Source organism: Rhinolophus ferrumequinum, chromosome 3, assembly GCF_004115265.2.
Source record: "Rhinolophus ferrumequinum isolate MPI-CBG mRhiFer1 chromosome 3, mRhiFer1_v1.p, whole genome shotgun sequence".
In the NCBI taxonomy this organism is placed as follows: domain Eukaryota; kingdom Metazoa; phylum Chordata; class Mammalia; order Chiroptera; family Rhinolophidae; genus Rhinolophus; species Rhinolophus ferrumequinum.
The window spans coordinates 87,766,867-87,791,059 of NC_046286.1; the positions used below are offsets into that span (position 1 = coordinate 87,766,867).

General features: G+C 39.2%; 1 protein-coding gene across 6 annotated transcripts in view; it reads right to left on the reverse strand.

Annotated features, from left to right (window-relative positions):
- Nucleotides 1–23,933, reverse strand: part of HIVEP2 (HIVEP zinc finger 2) — a 181,900-nt gene extending 157,967 nt beyond the window's left edge. For 2 of the 6 annotated variants that reach the window (XM_033096816.1, XM_033096770.1), the window contains exon 1: nt 23,806–23,933. The gene's annotated coding sequence lies outside the window, so the exon portion shown is untranslated. Of the gene's footprint in view, nt 1–5,607; nt 5,862–23,118; nt 23,362–23,415; nt 23,483–23,805 lie in introns of those variants that run through there. The other 4 variants (XM_033096787.1, XM_033096806.1, XM_033096779.1 and 1 more) reach the window with 4 other exon arrangements.
- Nucleotides 23,934–24,193: the final 260 nt, after the last annotated feature.

Genomic DNA, 24,193 nt, shown 5'->3' on the forward strand with positions numbered 1-24,193 from the left:
ATGTCCCTTCTGTCATATTCTGCTACTTATTTGTCACTTAGTTATCTTGGTATCTCCTAAGTCCTGGCTTTCAAAGGTCAGGGCACTCAGAGCTGGCCTTGGTCCACCGGCTCACAGCTCTCCCAGCAGTGTGCCAGTGGTGTTCCAGTCTCGCATCCACTGGATGGCACGTTTGTGTTGTGGATTACCACCCCCAACAAGCAAGACCCCAAGCCCCACATCAGACAGAGAGCTCATTTGGCTGTTCCCCAACTACCAAGAAACAAATTCCCAAATACATCTTAAACTTCAAGAATTTAGAAGCTGGATTATTGTTTGAAAGTATAAAAAAATAAAATTCCCTTAGAAAAATAAAAGGAATCTACCACCAACAGGGAGACAAAAATTTTAAAAATCAGATTTACTACTTAGGATGATGTAATTATTAATCCACCCTTTTTTTCAGTAATTCATTCGCCCATTTATCCAGGAAATATACAATGAGCTACCACAAGGAACAGGAGGTGCAAGCAGGATAAAGGAGAGTCTGGGGTTTGAATTCAGACCGCCTTTTCAACTCAAACACACTAGCTTTGCGTCCTTGGACGAGATACTTAACCTCTCCATCCTTCAGGGTTTTTCTTCACCTTTAAAAGGAGGAGACTAACAGCCTTGCCTCAGCAGAGGATAAAAATTTAAATATACGAGATAATAAAATATGAGGATTAAATTAATTCACACATGTAAAGTACCGAGAAAAATGTCTGGCACTCAATAATTTTTTTAAATTATCACTATGAACTAAAAACTTGATCAGATTCTAAAGATGTGATGATAAATAAGACTTTATTGCCTTCTCCCTATTGAAAATGACAATCTACGAAAGAGGGCCGTAAACTAATTTCAAACCAATGGTTTATCCTCATCTGAAAGCACTAGAGAAGAAAGGATTACAAAACTCATTTTGGAAATTAGAGGACTTAATCCTCTCTTAGAGCCTTCTGTGTTGAATTTAAACGTCTCCCCTCCACTTATACTCAGACCTTAAATAGTCATTCACACTAAATAGCAAATGAGAGATAAAAATAAATGCCAGGCATCTCACAATTATTAAAACACTTTTCAGTTCTTATCTTACTTTAACCCTCCAAAGCCCTTGGTATTGAGGCTCACTCCCTCTTTGGAGAAATGCTTGACTCTTGCTTGTAAGAGATGACTTTCCTGGTTGTCCTCTTACCTCGCTGGTCCACATCTCCATGGTCTGGCCTCAGATTGCATCTCTACCCTATTTTTCACAATCTCCCAGTTGTCCTGTAAGCTTCAGCCATACTAACCCGTTTAGAATTCCCCTGTATTCTCAAACCCTCCCCAAGCTGTTCTGGATACCTGCTGACCCTTGGAAGGGCGCTGAGGGAAATTTCCATTTCACTCCTCCCCAGGGATGGCTTAGGGCTCCACCGGGGCCTTCTTACCCTCTACTTCCTTCACTTTTGCACCTATTCCACAGTGTCCTAATTCTTGGTGTACAAACTAGTTCCCTCAGTAGACCATGATGTTGTTGAGGATAGCCTTGTAAGCTTGCAATTATTATTTGATAATATGTAAGTAACACAAAGAAAAAAGTGAATAGACTTTTCTAAACAGTCTCCTTACTTAGCATGTGCTGAGTGCTTACTATAGAACAAGTACTTTATCTATATTCATTTATTTACTCCTCACAAAAATCTTTGAGGTTGTTTTAGGAATTATCCACATTGTACAGATGAGGAAAACTGAGGGCAAGAGAAATGCTGTAACTTTCTCAAAGTCACACAACTAGAAAGTGGCTGAGGCAGCATTCACACCCAGGCAGTCCAGCTCTGAAACGCACTCTCCCAGCTGGTCATGCCCTATACTGCCTCTTTACCAGCCATAAATCTAGTTAAGCAACAGAACCGGTTCTCAACAAGAATTATGAAATTTACATCCCAGAGAGCCTTAAATATAGGTTTTTAAAATGACCACCTTGCCACTGGAGGCAAAGGAAGAACCAGATGACCACAGCAAGTTTCTTCCATTACTAAATACCCTCTCCTATTATTGTATATACATGCTCAATGGATTCTCCAAAAAACAAAGAAATGTGTTTTAATCAAAATCCTTCCCAGTATCTAACACACTATTATGAATAAACAAATAATTAGAGAAAAAAATACATCACAGATCATAGGGAGAAATATTTAATAGTTAAAAATGTTAAAGTTAATAGTTAAATGAACACAAACCAAAATATAGCTGAGGCTATAAAGAAAAACATTAGACAGGTGATGAGATTTACTACATCTTCTATCATGTTAGCTCCCATCTTCCATATTCTATAACCACTTTCATTTAACCAACCCAACTAAGGGGTTATACTGAGCACTTTGGAGAAGTCTCTTTTTTAAGGCCATTCATGCTCAGTTCCAACAAATATTCTAATTGAGACACTTTCTTGGATGGACCCCAAACAGTCTGTTTTTCATTTTGTTGCACCTCAGAGAGATAGGGAAACTAAAGCCCACAATCAAACCAATGTTTTCAGAAGGAAAATCTAAGTTTCTAAATTCTGTAGTGAAGTCACTCATTTTGTCACAAATATTTATCAAGCACCAAGATCAGGTATATCATTTGCAGAGCCTAGTGCCATACAAAAATGCAGGACCCCTTGTCCAAATATTAAGAATGTCAAGACAGCAGAGCATCACACCAACGCCAGAGCCCTTCCGAGCTTGGGGCTTTGTAGAAATGCACAGGTCACACGCCCACCCAAGAAGCTGGGCCCCCCTGAGAAACTAGATTCCAGTGCACCATCCTGGGCATAGAAATACAGCAGTGGCCTTTTAATCCACAATCCCAATTTCTAGAAAGGCTCAGGTGCAGCATCACAGATCCCAGCAGGCAATTTGACCACTGGGTCAAATATAAATATGTTTAAGAGCTCAAAGAATCTTTGGATCCTTTTACCAGGGTTAAGTGCTGTTAAAAAAAAAAAAGATTCAAATTCAAGTGCATTGCTCTTTAGCTTTGCTAAATGTCTTCTTTGGTCAATCAACAGGTCAACAAGCTTTTTAAAAAATTATTCTCCTTAGATGAAAAAGGGGTGTTGCAAATGATTATAATAGTAAATAAAGCCCCAGGATGGCAATCTTGCTAAATATTTTTTCAATACTTTTCAACTTCATAAACATCTACCGTGAACCTACTATATGTTTACATTTCATTGAAAAAAATCAAATCATGTCTCACACTCAACGAATTCAAATTATGGAACAAAAAGAAGATTCTGAAATTCTGGCCCAGGCACATGAAATAACACCTGAAACATGAGCGAGAGCAGCGTGATCTTCACGCTTTCATTCACGCCTGTGCAGTGGGCATCTGCTGGGGTGGGAGAGCGCGGGGCGCTGTTCTAGGCATTTGAGGACCAGAGAAAATCTGCCCTGGCTGGTGCAGTTTGCTGGGAAAGGCAGACAGTAGACAACCAATTTTTTAAAAATACCTTTTAAGATATTTCAAGTTATGATTCCAAGATATAACAGAGGATTGCATCTAGTCTAGGATTCTCCTCCAAGAAACACAAACTTCTTAGCTGAGAAGTGAGATATATACTTCTACCTACACTAATCAGAACTGTAGTTTTCGTCACTACAAAGGCACAAAATTCTTACGCAGCATGAAACATAGGATACATCCCCAAAGTAGGTATATTCATAAATCAAGTATGAATCAAGTTACATATGTCTGGACCACAATTGCAAATGAGGTGTTGGGTCTGGGTTAATGTTATAAAAATCCAGGTTCTGTGTACAGTCCATAAGACCTCCTCACATGGTGGTTTTCATAAAACAGCATGCTAACCTCCTGGTTGTTAGGAGATTTAATTAACATGTCTAAGGATCCTACTTAGCAACTCCAACGAGATGCTGCATAAAAACTGAGGATTACAGTTAATACAGATCTGGGGTAATTGATCTTTATATTAATACTGCTAAATAAATAAATTCATAATACCAGTATTACAAACGGCCAAGCTGGGTTTAAAAGCAGTCAAATCTTATTATAGAGCAGATAAACATAGTTCAGGAGACCCAACTATAATGTGGGCACAAAGGATGAAACTAACATCCACTTGAACAGCTTTCCTTGTTATTATCAGATATACCTGTTGCATCATTTTACTTTGGGAGAGAGAAGGGAAATGAGAATCCTATAAAAACAAAAAAACAAAAAAAAAACTGATCTTGCATTATCATAGTGCTTTCCCGTTTTACAAAACATTTTCGCTCGTACCATCCCATTTGCCCCTTGAATCCATTTACCTGTTGAGAGTCTGCTCTCCTTGGCATAGTACCAAGGAGCTACAACTTCCCCTCTGTTCTTCACTTCTAACTTTATTTCCTTGAGCGGGCCATTGAGAATATCTGTATAAATATTTTTGAGCATTTCATAACCAAATAAGAGTGCTACCATAACAACCTGAGTGACGCTCGAATGGTAAAAAGAGAGGATCTTTGTGTTATATTCTGTCAAAGGAAAAAGTGATCCAAAAATGATATAATTTTTACATCTATACCTCTTATTCCAGATGTACTCAAATAATCTTCAATTTCCTTATTGCATAGGTCAGCTGAAAGTGTTCCAAGGGAAATTATATTGTGCTATACACACATCTAATGATCCTGTGGGGACTTATTTTAAAGAAAACTATTTAGGTAATAATTACATACGCATAAACCAGTGCTTAGCTTCACGACTCACTTTAACTTGAACATGTGAATAGTGTATGTCTCAATGTAGAATAATTTCTAGGATTACTACGAAGGACGAAATAATATTTTCCTCTGTGAAAGTCTGTGACATAAGAAACCTTAGCAGACCTCCCAGTGAACTTTGGCATTTTGGCTGTGTGGCCAAAAGAACAATCTACCATTACAAAGCCTATTCATGAGTCAACCACAGGCGTTATCACAGTGATGGCTGCCCAGCTGATACTTTATCTTCTTTATCATGCTCGAAAGTATATGAAACACATGAGATCCATGTTACTAAATTAACACTAAACATCAGTTCTAAAATGTAACTTGGAAGATCATTAATGCCAGTTAAAACCCCTTTCACTTCAAAGGCTGAATTTACTTGCTTGGCTTCAATTTCTTAAGCCTCTCTACAGAGGGAAAAAAAAAAAAAAGCCCCAAAACAGTAAAAATCCACCTATGATTTGAGGATAGTACATCATCCAGGGCCACACTACTGTTCTCAAATTAACAAAACCGTTAGTATTTTTTTAAACTAGATTCACTCCCTAAATAACAATGATTAAAATCATAAATACCGAGATAATTTTCTTGTAATGATTCTGTCTCGAAGTGGATAGCGGAATGATGTTTGTGCTTTGCACTAAATATGCGTATCTTTGTTTCCACAACAAAGTAAAAGGTGACCGTTAGAAGGAGAATTAAACACGAGGTTTCCTGCCGGGGCTTTGTGAAAAAGAAAGATTGTACGTTCTACCACGGCGACGAAAACGTCTACGCAGGCCCTCTTCAGTCAGCATTATTCAGCACTATTCGCCCCTATTTCGGGAGCCCGCCAATGCTTTTGGCCCACCTGACCCGGTGTCCTCTCTATTATGCAAGTGATGTGGTCTCCCCAAGGCCAGTGACATCCCGGTCTGATCAGCACGGTGACGTCCCCTGGCAAGCTGGGCCAAGTGAGCCATTGCAAAGAAGTGCATCCTCCTCGGTGTTCCTGCCCCCGGCGCCCGGCCCCCGCCGACCCGCAGCGAGGAGCCTGGAGGGCCGGCCCGCGCGGCGGCCCCGAAACTAGACCGGGGCCCGCGCTGTGGCGACCGCCTGGAGAAGCGAGCCCCACTTTCTCCGGGCAGGAAGGGGGGAGGCCGAGAGCATTTCCTGTTGTGCAGCTGCAAAGAGCAGAGACGTCATTGCATTCACACTCCCTCGGGTGTCAGCGGACGGGGGCCAAAGTTCAGCCCCTCCAGGGCGGGCCGAGCGCGGCGGGCGAGGGCAAGGGCGAGGGCAAGGCGGCCGGGGCTCCGCCGGCTCCTGGAAGGACTCCCTACGCCTGGGACCCGCACAGCCTGGCGCACAGAAGCCGCTGAGCCACCCAAAGCAGCCCCGCGTTGGCTGCAGGAGGAGCCGCTTTTCCTCCCACCCTAAACCAAGCCCCCCAACTACTGCAGGCTGCCCTCACCATCCCGTCCCGCGTTTATTTCCCAGGGGGAAGGGAAAGACGTGTGTTTCCAGGTGCTTAGAGGAAGCACTTTCCTTGTGCAAGTTTCTTAGCTTAATTTTTAACGTAATTTCCCCAAAAATGACTGTCTCACCCCCTCACCACACACACACACACACACACACACACACACACACACACACACACACCCCAGGATTGTTTTTAAATAATCCACAGTGAAAATATTTTCGGTGTTGTTGCAATTATTTCTCCTCGATTTTTCCTATTGTGGATTCCTTTTAACTGTCAGATAAAGAGAGGAAGAAGAACGTGTCTGCACTGCCTTGCTCCAGTGAGGTCAGAGTAGGTAAGAAGACACCCCTTAGACGTCTCTAAAGCATATTCTATGTTTTCATTATTAAAAAACCCATTGCACAACATATAAAGTCTTTTTATTTATTAGGTCCTTAATTTATCATATTTAAAAAAATCAGTCTCTGAAGATCTTTCAATCTTGTACTTGCCCATTTTAAAAGCACACAAAACTTCTGGCCAGAATGTTTTAAAATGGAAATTACCCATTCATATAAAAATAATGGTGTTTTTAAAGTTTCCTTTATCCTAAATTCCCAGCCTTCCATTTAGTTTCAGACCATAAACTAGATTTTAACCATATGTCATTCTAGAGAAGCAGTGATTTAAGGTTCATAAGGATTAAAACTAATACCATAGGTATTGTATAACCATTTTTAAATTAAAAACGGAAAGAGTTTAACGTGTCAATGAGATTGCCAATTACAAAACAAACCATAGATTGTTTTTCTCATGGTCAATCAATGTTACAGATGTTATATTGTACCAACATCTCTAACATTTGAAGGAAACAATGTTTCACATCAGGCCATGGAATTGAAACATTTAGTGTTTTACCAAATGTAAACTAAGGACTTTGGGTGGTAATGATGTATCAATCTAGGTTTTATCACCAGGTGCAAGAGTCTAATAGTGAGAGAGGCTAGAAGCATATGGGAAATCTCTCTTCCACTCCATTTTGCTGTGAATCTAAAACTGCTATAAAAATAAAGTTTATTTTTAAAATATATGCGTAGGGTGTTATAAGTATCATATTTAAAATATGTACTGCGAGATTCACAAGTAAGTGAATCTTGAGAATTGACAAAGAAATCATCATCTTGATGTTTTCTTGAAGTTGATTACCTGGGTTTAGCCCTCCTTGATAAATAAGTTATACATGTTATATATGTTATATATATGTATATATTATATGTTTTAATTTTACTGAAAAAAATTTATATTTTAAATGTACATAAAAGACTTTACAATTTAATATATGATAGTTGTCCTATCCAGTCAAGGGCAACAGTAAAAGTAACCCTGGCTTCCACTTAAATTGATACAAAATCCCTGAGTACTTTTTCTGTTCTTATTTTCTAAACATCTGAATAACACAAATGAGTATTTTATCACATAATATCTTAAACCTGCATAGTTTACTATTGTTTACCATTTGCTTCACATATATTCCTATCCCCATTTTATAAAGAAATAGGCTCAGAAAACACAGGATTAGCATAAAGGATGGACCTCAGATGGGCTCCTTTCAATCTTGTTGAAGAGAAATCCCAAATCCTCCCCCTTCCCATATTACAAACTCCAAACTAAAACTACACCCTCCATACTTCATAGGATGCTCTAGGCTAGCTTCGTAGCCAGTGTCTCTGCTAGAGAACTGGGAAAGGGCTATAAGATAATCACATCCAAAGGCTTTATCTACTTAGCTTGAATACAGCAATTTTTAAACAACTTCTATGAACTTCCCAAGCTGTATCAAAGGATTCTTGATTGTAAAAGTGATAACTATGTGTCAAACCCTAGGAAATACTTCCGTGGTTGTCTGTTTCCTGGGTGACTTCACACCAACTTTTTTTAGTGTCTTTCCCCCTCATAGTAATCAAATTTCACCTATTAAATCTCTACAGTGATGCTTGTGGTTTTGACTAGAACATAGTTTTACTTACTCCTTTAAATCATCTGTCAATGGTATATCATTAACACTCCACAAACTGCAAGCAACTGCCCAAATACTGTCTAAGCTCACTGAAGTTTTCATTCAAAGTTCATGCTTTTTGGTTTACACTTAATTGCTGGTGGTGGCACTTGGAAAAAGAAGGAAAAAAAAAGTGGGATGGCTAAAAATTATACTATGTTATAATCCTGATTTCAGACTAATGAAATCAGTATTACCAAAAATTTAGTAAAGACTGAAATATAAAGATCAGTATGATAGCAATAAAAATCAATCAACTTGTGAATAAATAGAAAATTGAAAATATAAACCATAATAATAAACTACAAGGTCTTCAGGTTCTTGGTGCTACTTTCAAATGCATCACTTTTATATGATGAAAGAGAACAAATAAACTCTGAGGATAAAAGGATGTTTTGCAGGATAACATTTTACACTTTCCCTTTAGAAACTGCTGGAAAAAAATTAATGTTCCAATTTTTGCTTTAAATTATATTGTGAGAGTGCACAATTTCAACCTAATAAAATATATTCATTTCATTCAACGGAAAGGATTAAGACTTGATGTTTCCCAAGTTAATTCTTTGAAAACTCATTATTTAATTCAGGATTGGTTTCATTTAGATGTGTAGTTACAATTTGAGAGTAACAGTGAATTGCTGCAGTAATTATTTGGGTCTCCATATTTCTGAGATCTCAGTTCTCTACCACAAAAGCCTCTACATTTTCTTAGATTCTCAGTAGTCTTTGATACAACTTCAATGTGAGAGGCTGACTTGTTCACAAGCTGACATCTCTAAAAATGTTCAGAAGGGCATACGAAGTTTTTATTCCTTTCTCATAATATCCAATATGAGTATTATTCTTCTCAAATGAGCATTCAGTAATCATTTGTTGTTTTGCCTGAAAACTGGCTCCTAAGACATGCAATGATAGACTCATTAAGACCCTTTTCTTCCTTGGGCCCACATCCTACTTCCATTCCACATTGTAGGACTCCAGTGCAACTCTAGAGCCACTTCTTTCGCAAATCAGAGCCCAGCTCAAAATTAAATATCTGCAGATAGTGAAATAAAGGTTATAGCTCACTGAGTGAACACGAATGAAAAGACAAGTACATTACACACACACACACACACACACATATGAGTGACTAAACCTTTCATGAAAAACCTACCTACCTACGTACTTCACCATCTTTGGTTCCAATGAGACCCTTTTCCACTTCAGTATTTCCAAGCCCCATTTTATTTTTGTTACAAATTAACCCCAAAGTGACAACCTTCTCTTTATTAAATGGCCCTCAGCACAAATTACTAGTGTCTTGATTCCTTCAAGGCTGGATAACTATACAAAGTACAGCACCTGTCACTAAGACAGTCCACAGACCTATGGGTGGTACAAACACTATTCATTCCCTCCTCTAGACGATGATTAAGATGAGGTATCATCACTTCATACCTTTCAGGCTCTAGGTAAAAGTCGGTATGTTCTTCAAATGAAAACATATGGATGTGGTACTCAAATGTTTAAGAACACACCTCGGTTTTCCGCCTCTGTCTCTATTTACGATTTCAGAATCAGTGTAAATTATAGTAAATGCTCAGATGGCCTATAACCAACTGTGTTATTGAAACATCAGTGTTCCCACGTGCATTAAAGTGTAATTAAAAATTAATTAACTGTATAAGTCATTTTATTACAATAAAGTATTTTTTAATTCTCTCCTAGTCCCTCACAAAGTGCTGTGTACTACTTCTCCAGAGTCTAAAAGTGTGACCAAAGATCAATCTAAAATAAGTCATTTTCCATAGTGATTAAAAGAAGAGTTCCAAAATCAAAGTACCCACTCAGAAAATGAGAAGTTTTGTTTTGGTAACATATTATGTAATAATTCACACTCAGTTATTGTCTAATATATTGCTTCTGTATATAGGTCCACTTGTTCTATGAAACATGTGTCCATCCAGGTATTCACCACCTTTACAATTCATTATGTGGGTTAATAAGCAATCTGTATAGGCAAATTGAAAGAGGAGAGGTTTTTTTATAGATATGAAAGATAGTCTGGATCTAAAGTAAGAATATTTTTCAAAATTGTTATTAAAATGCAATAAAATTCATTGTATATTATCAGGTACTTATAAGTAACACACCTGCATAGAAGTATTTCCCAATATTTTACATCTCCATTTTTAATTAACAGAAAATATAAATTGAAGAAAGGTTAATTTATTTTATACTAAAATGGCAACCATTTGAGCTAACCTTGGTGTCAGCACAGCATGTCATTTACATGGCCAGTAGTAAGTAGAAAAGGTATGAATAACTAGCACAGAATATAACACTGTGCCCATCAGCAATATATTTACTTTAACTATATCATTAGTGTCTTTGGAATTGCTGGGCTTTTGGGTCAAAGAAAGTAATAATACCTACTTCAAAGCCAATGCGTCTTATATGCAAAATACACATACCTCATACTCTTTATAAATGAAATAGAATTCCCTGCATAGAAATTTTCACATATCTTTTATCCATTTCATTTCATTTAACTGCATTTGTAAACTCATGGAACTACAAAATCAGGGACCAAACTCTCGATATGTTACAGTACGTGTTTCCACCATTACTTATCGTGTTAGTTACTAACTCCTTAAGCTGGAATACAAGTCCTTAAGACAACATATCCCAACCATTCTAAATTTTCTACCAGCATTCACTTGATATACATTTTATACTGCCCTCAAATCAGATGCTCTGAAGACACTCTTGACACTTTCCCACGTTTGTACCTCTCAAAACCAAGGCCTAGCTAAAGCATCCCCTTCTCCCATGAAACTTCTTGGGATCGCCTCAGCCAAGGGTGATTTTGCACCTTTATACTTCATATATGCCTCCCTTGTGGTATTTAAACTGATTCTTTTAATTATAGCTCCCTTTGCATAGTTCCTTGCCTTTTTTACATATAGTAGATTATAAAAGTTTCGATGATGAGAATAGAGAAACACTCTTCTTTGTATCTTATATTCTGTTTCTGTCTCTATTGTATTTTATATTCCCACATATCTTATACATGCCAGAACCTCAATAATTCTATTTGCTAAAATAGATTTTTATTACATTATTATACACGTCAACTCTGTTCCAGCTGTAAAAGTCTCAGCAAGCATGTCTAGGCCTTTTCCATAAAACATTTCTAAACCAGTTGGCAAGACGCTATATTCTGAAGAGTAACTGGAGATAAGCAATTTATTTTTTAGGATTCATAACACACATAGCCTGGAGGAAATTTCAGACATGAACAGCCTGATCTGTAAAGAAATTAATAAAATAAGAATGAAAACTATCTAATAAGAGGTCTAGTTGAAGGAACTAGGAATATTTAGCCTGGAGAAAAAAATACTTAAGGTGAGCGGGATCACCATCTTCAAATAATTGTGGGATTGTCATGCAAGTCAATGAGCAAACTTGTTCTGGAGAGTTGCAGAGAGTTCAACTGCTGATAAACTGAAGCCTCCACAAGTGGAATAGACCTCCCTAAGCAAGGAAGAGGTCTTTTAGTAGAGACTGAATGCAGGTAGCCCTTGGTGATTTGTCCTGAGTGATTTCTCCTTGCTCAGTTGGGGATTAAATGATGCCTCCAATGGTTTTCTCTAATCCTGAAATTCTATGGAAGACACCACATTGAAAGTGTCCCATCACCATTTGACAAATCAATACACCAGACCCTGCACCGAAGCAAATTCATCAGCATAATTTAAATTAGACCCTTTAAGAGATGCCCTAAATAAGTCATCACTGCAGTACTGCAAATTGTATCAGAGTGATAGGAAGAAGGAAAACTTCTCACAAAACGCTAAACTGATACTGAAGATACAGCCTGCTCAAAACCAAGATTTGACCCATCTGGAAAAAAAACCACACAGGGTAAAGTTGCATTGAGTAAGGAGGCAGGCTATTTGCATATTCAAAAGACCCTCAGGATTCCATGTCTACACCCCTGCCCTTCTCCCTGCCTCATTTTTTAGGAATACTTACATGTCAGACATAAAAACAGTAGTATGATTGACACAACCGTATATTGTAAAAATTTCTTACAAAATTTAAACCAAAACCAATTTGCTTAAAGGAGATAACAAATGCTAGATATACTGTTAGGCACTGTTTGCTTTACAGCTATAAGAAGGGTCAATACAATCATAGCAGGCTTCAAAGCCAGGGCAATTTTGTTATTAATTTCAAAATGTCTTCTGTTTGCTTCTCATTGCTCCCATCCTATATGACCCACAAGAATATATGAAAAGAAAGACTAATTATCAGGACATTTTCCTCACAATATAAATTCCTGGGATGATTAGCTAAAAAGTTAATTTTTTCCAGATCAGTAAGTAATATCCATCATGACTATTTTCAGACATCATTAGGTTTAACGTTACCAAACTCCTACAAAATATGGCTAAAAATCAACTGATGACTGAACAAATTTGGAGCTTGCCCATTAGAAAAACCTAATCTCCACACTTAGCATCCAAATTATTTGCTATATTCTATACTGTCAAGTGATTTATTTTAAAAGGTCATTTTCAATATTCTCAGCCACTTGGCCCATTTTAAAAGCTACATTTGATTAAATCTGGGCACCAAGTTCATTGCGAATATTACTGAGGTCATTTGAACAAGTAAACAGATGACAAATTCAATACCAAATGTTTTTTGGATTCCTTTTCTTTTGCTTGAATATGGGTATAACTATCTCAGAATTTTGTTGCACATGTGCATTAGTGACTTACACAGAATTTAAATGCACCAGGGGGTATTATAACAAGCTGTGGAGCTGCTGACCATTATCTTTCTGAAAACAATTACATATGCCTGCAATAAGTTGCATCAATAGCAGTCAATTATCTCAAGAACACTCTACTAACCCTTGTCACCAATGCATTGCTGTGTATCAGATTTTTTTTCAACAATTGAATTATTCTCAGTGTTGCTTCACATCCTATAAATAGCCTCTCCAATTCTCTTGTGCTACTCTGCTCTGTTCCCCGGAGGTAGGGCAGTGCTATAAACAATGCTTCATTTTTACAGATGAAGAAACAATGAAATATCATAAAGGTACAGCCACTTCGCCTGAATCGTTTTGAAAATCAATAATGAGGCAAGCAATAAACTACTGGGGTCAAGGTTTACGGTCAACCATTCTGGTGTCTTTTGCGGGCCTGGCATGGGTCCTAATGAGCACATCTTTGCAACAAGGACAGAAAAGATATTTGAAAGACTCATTTTCTCCCAAAAGTCTGTATTTCTCCTAACATAAACTTTGACACATGGCAAACAAATTGCATGACAAGAAAATAAATTGAATGTTTATAACTCTGGACTTTTCCATTGCTTAGAAAAATAGAGATTCAAAATATAAATATCAGAAGAAAGAAAAATAAAGTTTGATAGCTGTTGCATCGATAATTAGTAGCTGAACTTCCCGTGACCTATCTATACAGTTGGGCCAGCCATCAGGATTGTCCCACAGGGTTCTGCTGAGTTGCAAAGACAGATTTCATCACTAGCTTCAAACGAGAGGGAAAGATTCACCCCCAGTCTTTGCTCCTTCATTTTTCTCTCCTTCAATAGGGCAAGGATCTATAATGGAGGAAAGGGATACACTCCCTCTTTGTGCTGAATTTATCCAAGCAGGCCCACCAGGAAACAAGTCTTCCTCAGACTCCACAGTGACTGCCTTCACACAGCTTTCCTTCTCAGAACACCCTAAACGAAATATGGCCAAAGAACACTGTCCTACATGGAAGAATCCCAGTGCAACTACAAACTTCCCTATCCAACTGTAGGAAAAAATTACCTCAAGATGGCTCCATCTGTTTCCATGCTGTGAAATCAAACAGGAAGTGCAGAGCCCAGGGAGACCTTTCTTGGGAGTACAAGAAGTGCTTGTGATTGCTGGGTGGGTAGGTGAGGCAGTTGTTTCCTGGAGGGCTTCTTAAAAACTGAAGAAACAAGTAAGTGTGAGCAGACTGATGGACTACAGCCATCGGAGTAAAGATTAGCCAGGATTTTATCCCTCATTTGGTTCTGATGACCCCCCCATCTTATAGTGGGTCAAATTTTCCCAGGCATTTAGATGTTTAAACATTCACCAAATATCTTCCATACCTATTGTATGCCATGAACTATGTTTGCCACATTTTTGTGAAGGTATAAACCATCTCAATCCCCTATAAATTTTATAACAAAAATTGTCAGTAAAAAAACGAAAAGTTTATTGAAGTAAGCTTTAAAATATATGTTCCAATGGTAATATCTTCTCTTGAAACCATTTCAATCAAGAATTTAAGCTGATAAATGTATTTTACAATAGAATGTGTCACTTGGACACCATTTTCTTTTCTTCCCTATGAACAAATAGCCAGGACCTGATGCTACAGGTTATGAAAGCTATACTGCTGAACCATAAAGAGAAACTAAAAAAAAACAGTGCTACAATTATGTAAAACCAGTACCTCCTCAAAAACTACCCTATTATGAAAAATATAGATATAATAAATGGAATATTTTCATTCGTGATTTATCAAGTCTTGCAATGCTTCTTTAAATGTTATTTGGCTTGAGAGACCCAATGTACATAAAAGTAGATTCTAAAACACTGGAAAGTAGTACAAGGACTGCATTTGCCCTAAAAAGCTCTTAAATGAGTCCAATAGAATGTAAATGCCATAAGGGCAGGGTTTTCTGTTTATTGTTTGCTTGTTTTTACTATTTTGTTCACTGATGAATCTCCATTGTCTAGAATAGCACCTGTTTCAGAGCAGGTGCTTAATAAATCTTTGTTGAGTTAATAAAAAGTAAGTTTAAAAGTCTGCAATCCCGTGAAAACTCCAGTTGTGTCTCCTAAGCAAGCCCAAGGCCTCAAGAGTAAACACTGGTTCTCTCCTCTTGTGATTTACATTGAAGTTCAGGCCCCAAAGGCTATTTTTAGACCCAAAAATCCAGAAGGATGATCCAGAGAACCAGAGGATTCAGTTCACTTCACTGGTGTGGCACTGGCTGAGCTTAATAAGAAATATCCCAAACTTTAACTGATATTTCCATATGTTACCTGTTGAAAAACGTGCATTCTGACATCGTTCCTTAGACCATTTCAATCAAGAATTGACTAGACCATTTGAAACTTTGTACACCAATTTGAGTTCTCTTGTGTTTTTCTTTTGGTCTAACCCTTCCTTAGTAAAAACTACAGCTATCAAGTATTCCATATTTACTATGTGCTCATTGAGATACACACATAATCATTAAAAATTCACAATGACCCTTAAACAGATATTGTCATCCTCATTTTGTAATCTCCAGAGGTTCCTAAATTCCCCCAGCAGGTGGTAGAGCTGGAATTCATCCAGGCTCTTCTTAGCCCCTAGGCTGCTAACTACAGATCCCACTACTGGATGTACATAAACTACCAGGGGAAAACATTGTGCAAAGTGATTAAAAGAGTTAGCAATTTAATTTTTTTTTTTAATTTCTGCAATAATTTTCATGTTTAATAGTTGCTAATGCTGCATGGAATGATGGAAAGACCAAATGTTTTGGGAGCCAAATAGCCCTGAGTTCAAATCCTGCTTCACCATTAACTACCATTTAGCCCTGCAAAACCATTTAACTTTTCAGAGTCTTGGTCTCCTTACATGTAAACATGAAGATAATAATACCAGATCTTCTTGGGGTTGTTATTGGAGAGTGCCTGTATAAAGACTGGCACAGAGTGAGTGCTCTTTAAGCCTAAATTCCCTTCCTTCTAACGGATTTGCTAAATTGGCACTGCGCTGATTTTTTTTTAAGTGTTTAGCTCATCCTTGTAATACCATAATTACAGAATATAATGACACTGCATTCTCAAGAACTACAAAGTAGAATTTATAAACTGATAGAATATGAGTTGGAAGAGGCTTTAGAGGCCATCTGTTCCAATCCTTTCCATTTCCAAATGAAGTCCAGAGCATTGAAACGACTTGTTTCCAAGTTTTTACAGAAAGTTCAATGCAAAGACACAACTAGACCTTATGTCCCTCCACCCCCACTGCCACTCTACCCCCAGATTTCGCCTTACATTACACAGGCATGGCAATGCATGTAATTTTCAGACAATTAAGCAGTATAAAATAACCTCAGTTTAATTGCATCCAATTAACAAGCCAAATTAGTGTTTCATATGTACACTATTAAACGAGTTGTCTAGCTTCCAAAAGAAATAAAACACTGTTTCAAATGAATCTAGCATTTTAGTGAACAAAGCTACTTGCAATTTAAATTACCTTTCCTATAATCTTCTTTATATGGAATTAGACCTAATCTCCATTTTAAAAGAAATACTATCTGTAACTATCAGAATGAGAATTCATGCTATATTTTAAGTATCAAAATTTTTTCTCTCTGAACACATATGATTTTCTAAGATTAGTATATGTGTGTGTGCGCACGCACATGCATGCCTACAGATCCCTAAGCAAATACAAATGAGTGTGTCTACATTTACCTACTGCCTGGTTTCTAAAGTCCCACCTTTTTGTTGGGCTTCTGAAATCAAGTGAATCTGCCCAATGCAAATAATAAGAGCTTCACTGATCTCCTGCTTTCTTTTTCAGAGAAAATGAAACCACCAAATAAATCTTTGTCAAAAAAAGAAAAAAAAAAAAGAGCATTGCCTTTCAATACACTGCACTACACTACTTGGCCAGTATTATCATGAATTAGGTCCAACTGGGTACCAATTTAAAAGCTGTGTTCTAATGAACCATGATGAAATAAATCATCTATGCATTCCTTAAAACATTTACACCTAAAAATATAAATACCTTATAATTCTACGTATAACCATTTTTATAAGTTGATGTTAAAAGTATTAACATTTGTGAATATTGTTTGGAGTAGAAAGTTTTATAGTAGGTTAAAATAATACTTCAGTACTGTATTTAAAATGTAGTTCAAATTGACGATCTGCCATACATATTTGGCCATGTTTATCAAAATATTTTTATCACTTTTGTTATTGATTATTTTTTAAGATGTCCATTAACAGGAAGAAAGAATTCATATTGTCATGCAGTAGTGTCAGTCTTTATTACTTCTCTTTTGGGCATTATAGCAATGTAACTGACTCATTGCTGCCAAGATACCAATCCCATATATGCTTATAATCTTTCTAAACACTCAGTTTAGCATCACTCCTCTGCTCAGAAACCTTAATGAAGTTCAGCTTTCTCGCGGGCTCCACAGCCGCACATGACCTGGAACCAATGTCCCTTTCAAGGTCCATGGTATTCCTCTCCCCTGGTACTGTCAATATGCCCCACCATTCTAGATCGAATTATGCTGTGTGCCCCCCACCGTCCCCCCAATAGAGCTTATTGAATGAAATTCTACTCACCCTTATGGGCCCCCAATTAAAAATCACTTCTTCCCACAAAGACCTTCTAATTATTCTGGTCGGAAGAGAACAAGCCTCCATTAATACTCTACTTTCACTTGTAAATTTTAATGAAATTTAACTTAAAAGCCACATGTCTTTTCTAGAGTGTAAAATTTTTGAAGTCACGGAATCATTTTTTATTTCTCCATTACTCATTCTGACCCCCTCCCCCACATCTGACTCTAAAGCCCACGCTTAGAACCACTACATAAGCTGACTCTTTTGGACACCTAAAGTGAATTTTCTATATTACATAAATTTTATTTCAGGGAGCAAATTAACTAAACGATATAGTAAACAAAATAGAATATGAGTCCAAGATTACATAAAGGTATGTTATTTCACTCACTTTTTTTTCTATTATTTTCCTTCATATTCTTTTGTTACACTGACCCCTAATCATATGGAAAGTAAAAAATCAGATCTAAACTTCTCCAAAGGTCCTTATATTTGCAATCATGTAGAGAAATTACCCGGAGAATTGGATGTTTCATTGGCTGTTTGGAAACATATAGATCCAGCTCATTCAGGGCTCCAAAGATTAATCGGTTACTTCCCACAGTGAGCTTGTAAAGACTTCTAGATTGGTAATTATTCATTAATTGAATCAATGATACTGGCCAATTTCATTTACTGGAGCCCCAAATAAGTATTTTTTTTTAACTTAAATTATTTATTCTTTAAAAAAATTATCTGCGAATAATAATAGATAACTTATAAGTAAACCCTTCCAGCTGAAGTCAGCACATAGAATCATAACAAATGTCTAGGGGCCAGGGAGCATTGTGGAAGCACTATGAAGAGACGTGTGAGATATACGTCAGCCTCCTCAAACTTCTAGGCCCTTCCCACCGAATTCCCTCTCTAATGATCAGTGCCTAACATGGTCAATGGTACAGTCATCAGACATCCCAATTGGCCAAGAACAATCACCATTTATGCCCGATTAGTTAATCATTCAGGGGGTCAACCTGCCCACATGATCTGGCCTCACCTTGCACCACCACCACTCTGCTATCTGCCCTCCAGATGCACTGGCTTGCTTATCAACTCCTCAAAACACTATACATCCCTCAGTGTTAGAGCATTTGCATTGTTCCTCTTTGTACAATACTTTCCCCCTCTTGCCTTGACTCTTATGTATCCTTTAGTCTCATCTCAAATATCACCTCTTTGGAGGCCTCAGTTTACCCCCAAGACATGGGTGATATACCTCTTGTTATACACTCCTTTATATTTCTTCCATAACACTACAACAAATGTGGCATTACATATATTGGCTCACTTTATGATAAATATCTGTCAGCCCCACTAGATGAGAAGCTCCTTTACTGGTCTGGATCATCATTATACCATTGGTGTCTAGCACTAGGCCTGACCCACAGTAAATAGTTATTCAATGAATGGATGAATAAATCATATTGATCAATGATGACCGAGGCACCTGTCATAGTACCCTGAAGAAAGGGCTAAGATTATATGTGAGTTACAAGTCAAAAATGCTGGCTGGCCCTGAGCACTTCCTGAACTTACATCCGACCATCTGGTGACTCAGAAGTGGTAGGTCAAACCCCACCTGCTTTCTGCCCAGAATCATCTGCAGGCACACAAACATTTTCATTCTCCTCTCCAAAGCACTTTCTGCAAATATGCCTAAATAGTTAGACTCCAAATTTAAGCTGACAGGAAATCTAAAGTTATGGACACTGATAGAATAGATCACATGTCATAGTTAATACCTCAAATGATGGGTAAAGGGAGTATGTTTGGCATGAGCACATACATGGCCCAGTACAATAGTGATCCAAGTTATCAAGCAGTTCTGATTCTATTCCAAATGCAGTCTTGAAGACAGGAGAGTCCAATGTCTACCTTACTGCTAGTATCCATTGTCCATCTCAGAGAAGCCAAAGATTGCACAGACCCAGTAAGCTGTTATCTTCTGGTACATGAAGACTTGGGAGTTGTGTCAAGATAATAATAAAGTGTTGAAATATTTTTCCAAATTACTTAGAGCCATTCCATTGCTACAAAAACTGATTTATAACCTCCTTTTGCCAGTATTGCCATAAACAGCACATAGAAAGCAATGCTTTTGTGATCAAGTATCAGGAACAAGCAGAAAAGTATATAACTTATATAATTTCCTTCAAATACACACAACCTTATTTTGATAAACTTTTCCCATTTTTCTGCAATCCTCTGTGTTCATCCACAGCTTCAAACATTGAGAAGTCTCACCAGAACATTTACTAAAGTTTTACTCAAGATTAATGAAGGCTTTGCCTATGTGGTTACAACAAACCCAGACACGCTGGGTGGTTTGAAGTTTCTTGACACCTGAAGTCCATGATAGCAAACTTCCTCTCCTTCTTTCTTGTAATATCACTTAAAAAGTTGCAACACTTACATACCAAGTTTGAGCCAAAATATGGATTCAAAGTGAATTCATAGATACATCCATTAACTAGAAGCACATCATTGGAATTTTCAGGTGGAGATTTAAATTGTGAACCGTTTCTCCATCACTACTGCAAACACCAACAGACAGTTCTGCTGATGTTGATTGTGAACCAAAATGTGAAAACAGTGTTTATTTTTAACAAACTTTGGTGATTAGCAACGTGTTTGATCTGCTACCATCCATCTGGTTAATCTTAGCCATTTTTCCCTTATCATAATAGTTACCACACCGAGTATTATACTATGCCACATCCTAATGGACTTTCACCTAATGGCACTTTTCACTCATGCCAAATAACATTTTCTATAGGTCTTTAAAATGACTTTTCCTACATTGAAGCTTTCCAGTTAACTTCAGCTAATAACTGATAACCCAAAAATCAAAACCAACACAAATAGAATACTTGCTACTTGTTGATACTGCTGTTGGAATGAGCCTTGCTTTAATAAACAAAGTAGGCAACTTATTAAATAAAGATGCTTATTTTAAATTCAATCAGCATGAAAGGTTCTACCTGATTTCCTGAATTGTGACAATGTGCCAAGAGCTCAAGCAGACACATGTACCATTATTCCACAAGGAACACCTGCATACGCATTGTCTCTGTTTTGTTTTCATGGTAACAAGAACATCTGTAAACACATCACATAGGAAAGGAGCCTGATCAATTAAAATATTCTGCTGGCTAATCTTTCAATGTAGTCAAATAACATGATTTCATTAAGTGATAATATACACATAGTAAATCCATTTTCCCATTCCACGGTTAATAGAAATATAGAAATGATTTATCTAATGGTATTTTTCCAAAGTGGTCCACAAGAATCTAGCAGTTAAAAATTGGTTAAATTTTAAATTTGTAATATCATTAACATTCTACCATTCACAATATCGTCCCCGAATCAATTTCCAATCACTTTGTAAATACCCTTATATAAATAGAAGCAGTCTCTAATAAAGCCTACACATAAAATACAAAAATACAATCACCATAACAGAAATATAGATGCCAAAAAGCAAATGTGTTCTATACCTGACCAATATTCAAAACAAGAAACTCAGACAATTTTCAAAAGATTCACCATTGTAATATAACATTTTTCTGTACATGAGAAATATACCGCATACTTCAAACCTAGTGGTCAAAATGGATTATGACACTTGAAGAACACTGCCATTATTAAGTGGATGCTGGTAAATCCCTTCCACCTCAAAATTAAAAAATGTACCGTTCTCATCATGACTTCTTAGTGTTCCACAGGACTTTTGTCCTAATCATGAAAGTGATATCTATTTTACTCACGTGGAAGGTATTTCTGTCTTGATAAACTATTTGGCCTATATCCTAAAGATCAAACCCAATCGACTCATTACACAATCTGCTTGGTTAAAATTTTGCTTTGGCACTCTTATAAAGTTCATAAGGTAAAAAAGCACAAGACATTTGTAAATGCTAGTATATATGTAATACATATAATATATATATATATATGCACATATACTATATATGCAAGTATTTAAAATAACTTGCTTTGCTCAAGGACAAACATCACCAAATATTACCGTATTGCTGGAGGAAATGTTTCTAATAAAGTTAAATGGCTTTTTTTCTAGGAGGACAGATCATTGCAAATTTAATTAAAATGGATCTTATTAATATTTCAAGTAATTTCTGGGCTTCATTATGCACTACAAAAGAAACAACTGTACTGAAGAGAAAAATCAATAGCCCTTGACTAGGGCTCTGAGATTGCTAGAAAAACACAGTTCTCATGTGAATTACGGAGGTCTAGCCTTTGGGGGTAGGAGAGAGTACCAATATTTATTTGCAGTTATTAAATTGAGTTATTTTTAAAATGGCAAAAAAAAAAGGAAGGAGAAAAATCAGTTCAGATTTTCCATTATAATGAAAGTACCGGAAACAAGCCTTTTTATGTTCATTTTAGGCCTAAGTAACTGTACAAAGGATGAGGCTTTTGCAATGTCAGTTGCACATATTGCTTCCTGTGAGAATTCTAAGTCATTACAGGTGTCTTAAGGCCTTCAGTGAAACCTATTATCAGGGGATTCCTCCGGTCCCTACCGCCCCCTACCCCGCGTTTATTATTGCCCATCTCCTCCAGGTGTCTTTATTAAGGACCCTCTCCCTTCTCCACACTCTCGAGGATAAAGTACCCACTTTCTTTCAGCGTAGCATGTAAAAACCTTCTCATTAGAGAAGACTAGTTCCTGCAGTCCTTTTTAGTGAGATGCTTTCAAATCAGAGAGGAGAGGAGCCACTTGAAGAAAACCCACCTTCCCCTCCAGCTTTTACCCACTGGGAGCCAAGTCCCCGAAGGACAACACCAAGGGACACTTCCTGACCTTCTATCCCTCATCCAATTTGGGCTTGGAGGGTTGGGGTCGCATTTTCTCGTGTCCTCTGCTGCACTGGATGTGTTATGTAAGAGGGACAGAACGCGGGAGGCACATGCGTATAAAGCGCACCGATCTGTGATAACAGCTGGGGTGGCAGAGCTGATCTGGAGTCTTCCCCACCAAATACGGCAGACACCACACACACACATCACCCCTCCCCACACCCCCACCCACCCCCACAACAATGTTTTCCTGTCTCACCCCTTCCAGTACCAGACGCACAGAATGGAAAGGCGGGGGGAGGGGTGAAAGGAGGTGAGAGAGGAGGAGCAGCAGCAGCAGCACATCTGCTTTGATAGCAGCCGGCAGAGCCGCCGCGGCAGAGCCCCTCGTTAACCCCCTTCCTGTGGCTGCACCACGTCATGGAACATTCCCGGAACGGGCCAACGTTCCACCCACTTCAGGGAACAGACATAAAGGCGCAGGCAGACCCAGCTCCCCACAGTGCACAGCCCAAACACACATGTCCCTTCCCGGTCCCCGGCAGACGCACAGACGAACACGCATGCAAAGCGCCCCCACCCGTCTCCACGCGCCCCCGGCCAGCCCGCGCCACCGGGAGCCGCTCTTCGGCTGGTGCACCCGCAAGGCGAGGACGCCTCCGCCTGAACCTTCCATCGAGACAGTCCCCTCCTTCCTGGCTTCCTTCCTTCTCTCCTTCCTTCCTTCCTTCCTTGCTCCGCAGGAGAAAGGAGTCACTGAAATGCCAACAGCCAGCGCCTCCGTTTCGCTCGCTCGGCCGCAGGCCGGCGGCCCGGCCCTCAGCCGCCCGCCCGCCCCCGGTCGGCGCAGCGCGGCGGTGGCCCCCTCCCCCGCTACCTGACAACGGGCGGCGGGCGGCCGCGGCAGCCGCAGCGGTGGCCCGGCGGTGCGCGCTGGTGCACGTCCCTCATTAGTAACCAGGCACATTCCAGCCTCCGGCGCTCGCGCGGGGCCCCCTCCCCCCAGGACATTACGCAAAGCAGCCTCCCCTCATCTGCATAGATCCGCGGCCAGGGTATTCCCCGCATTTCCCAACGCGCCGGACCCCCCTCCCGAGGTCTCCCTCATCCCCGCCCCCTCCGACCCTCACCCTCTGGAAACCGGGAAGCGGCCGGGGGCGCGCGCCGGGAGGGGTGGTGGAGTCCCGCGGAGGCGATTTCGGTATAAAGTGAAACAAGCCCCTAATGCTACAGTAGGCAGGAAAAACGCAGCGCCGAGGCCACTTACCGAGCCGAGGAACCTAGATTCCCGCCGCTCTGCTTTCCCAAATGCTCCGTCCGCCCTCCACGCACCCCGATGCTGCACCCAGCACCCCAAAGTCGAGATGTGTAGGAATATTGTCCACGAGCTAGGAGACCCTCCAAGTTGCTCCAGGCTCCCGGGAGCTTCACTGTCCAAGACACAACTTGGCCAAGACTTGTGCCAGAGTCACCGAAGATGTTTTGACGGAGACCCTCCTCCGGTGGGGAGAGACAGCGCTCCGCGGCGCCCGCTCGCCTCCTCTCCACCCTCTCACCTCCAGCCCGCCTCCCGCTGGCTGCCCGCCTCCGGGCCGCGAGCCCCTCGGGCGGCTGTCAGCTCCCGACCACCGCTGGGTGACAGGGGCGGGAGGAGG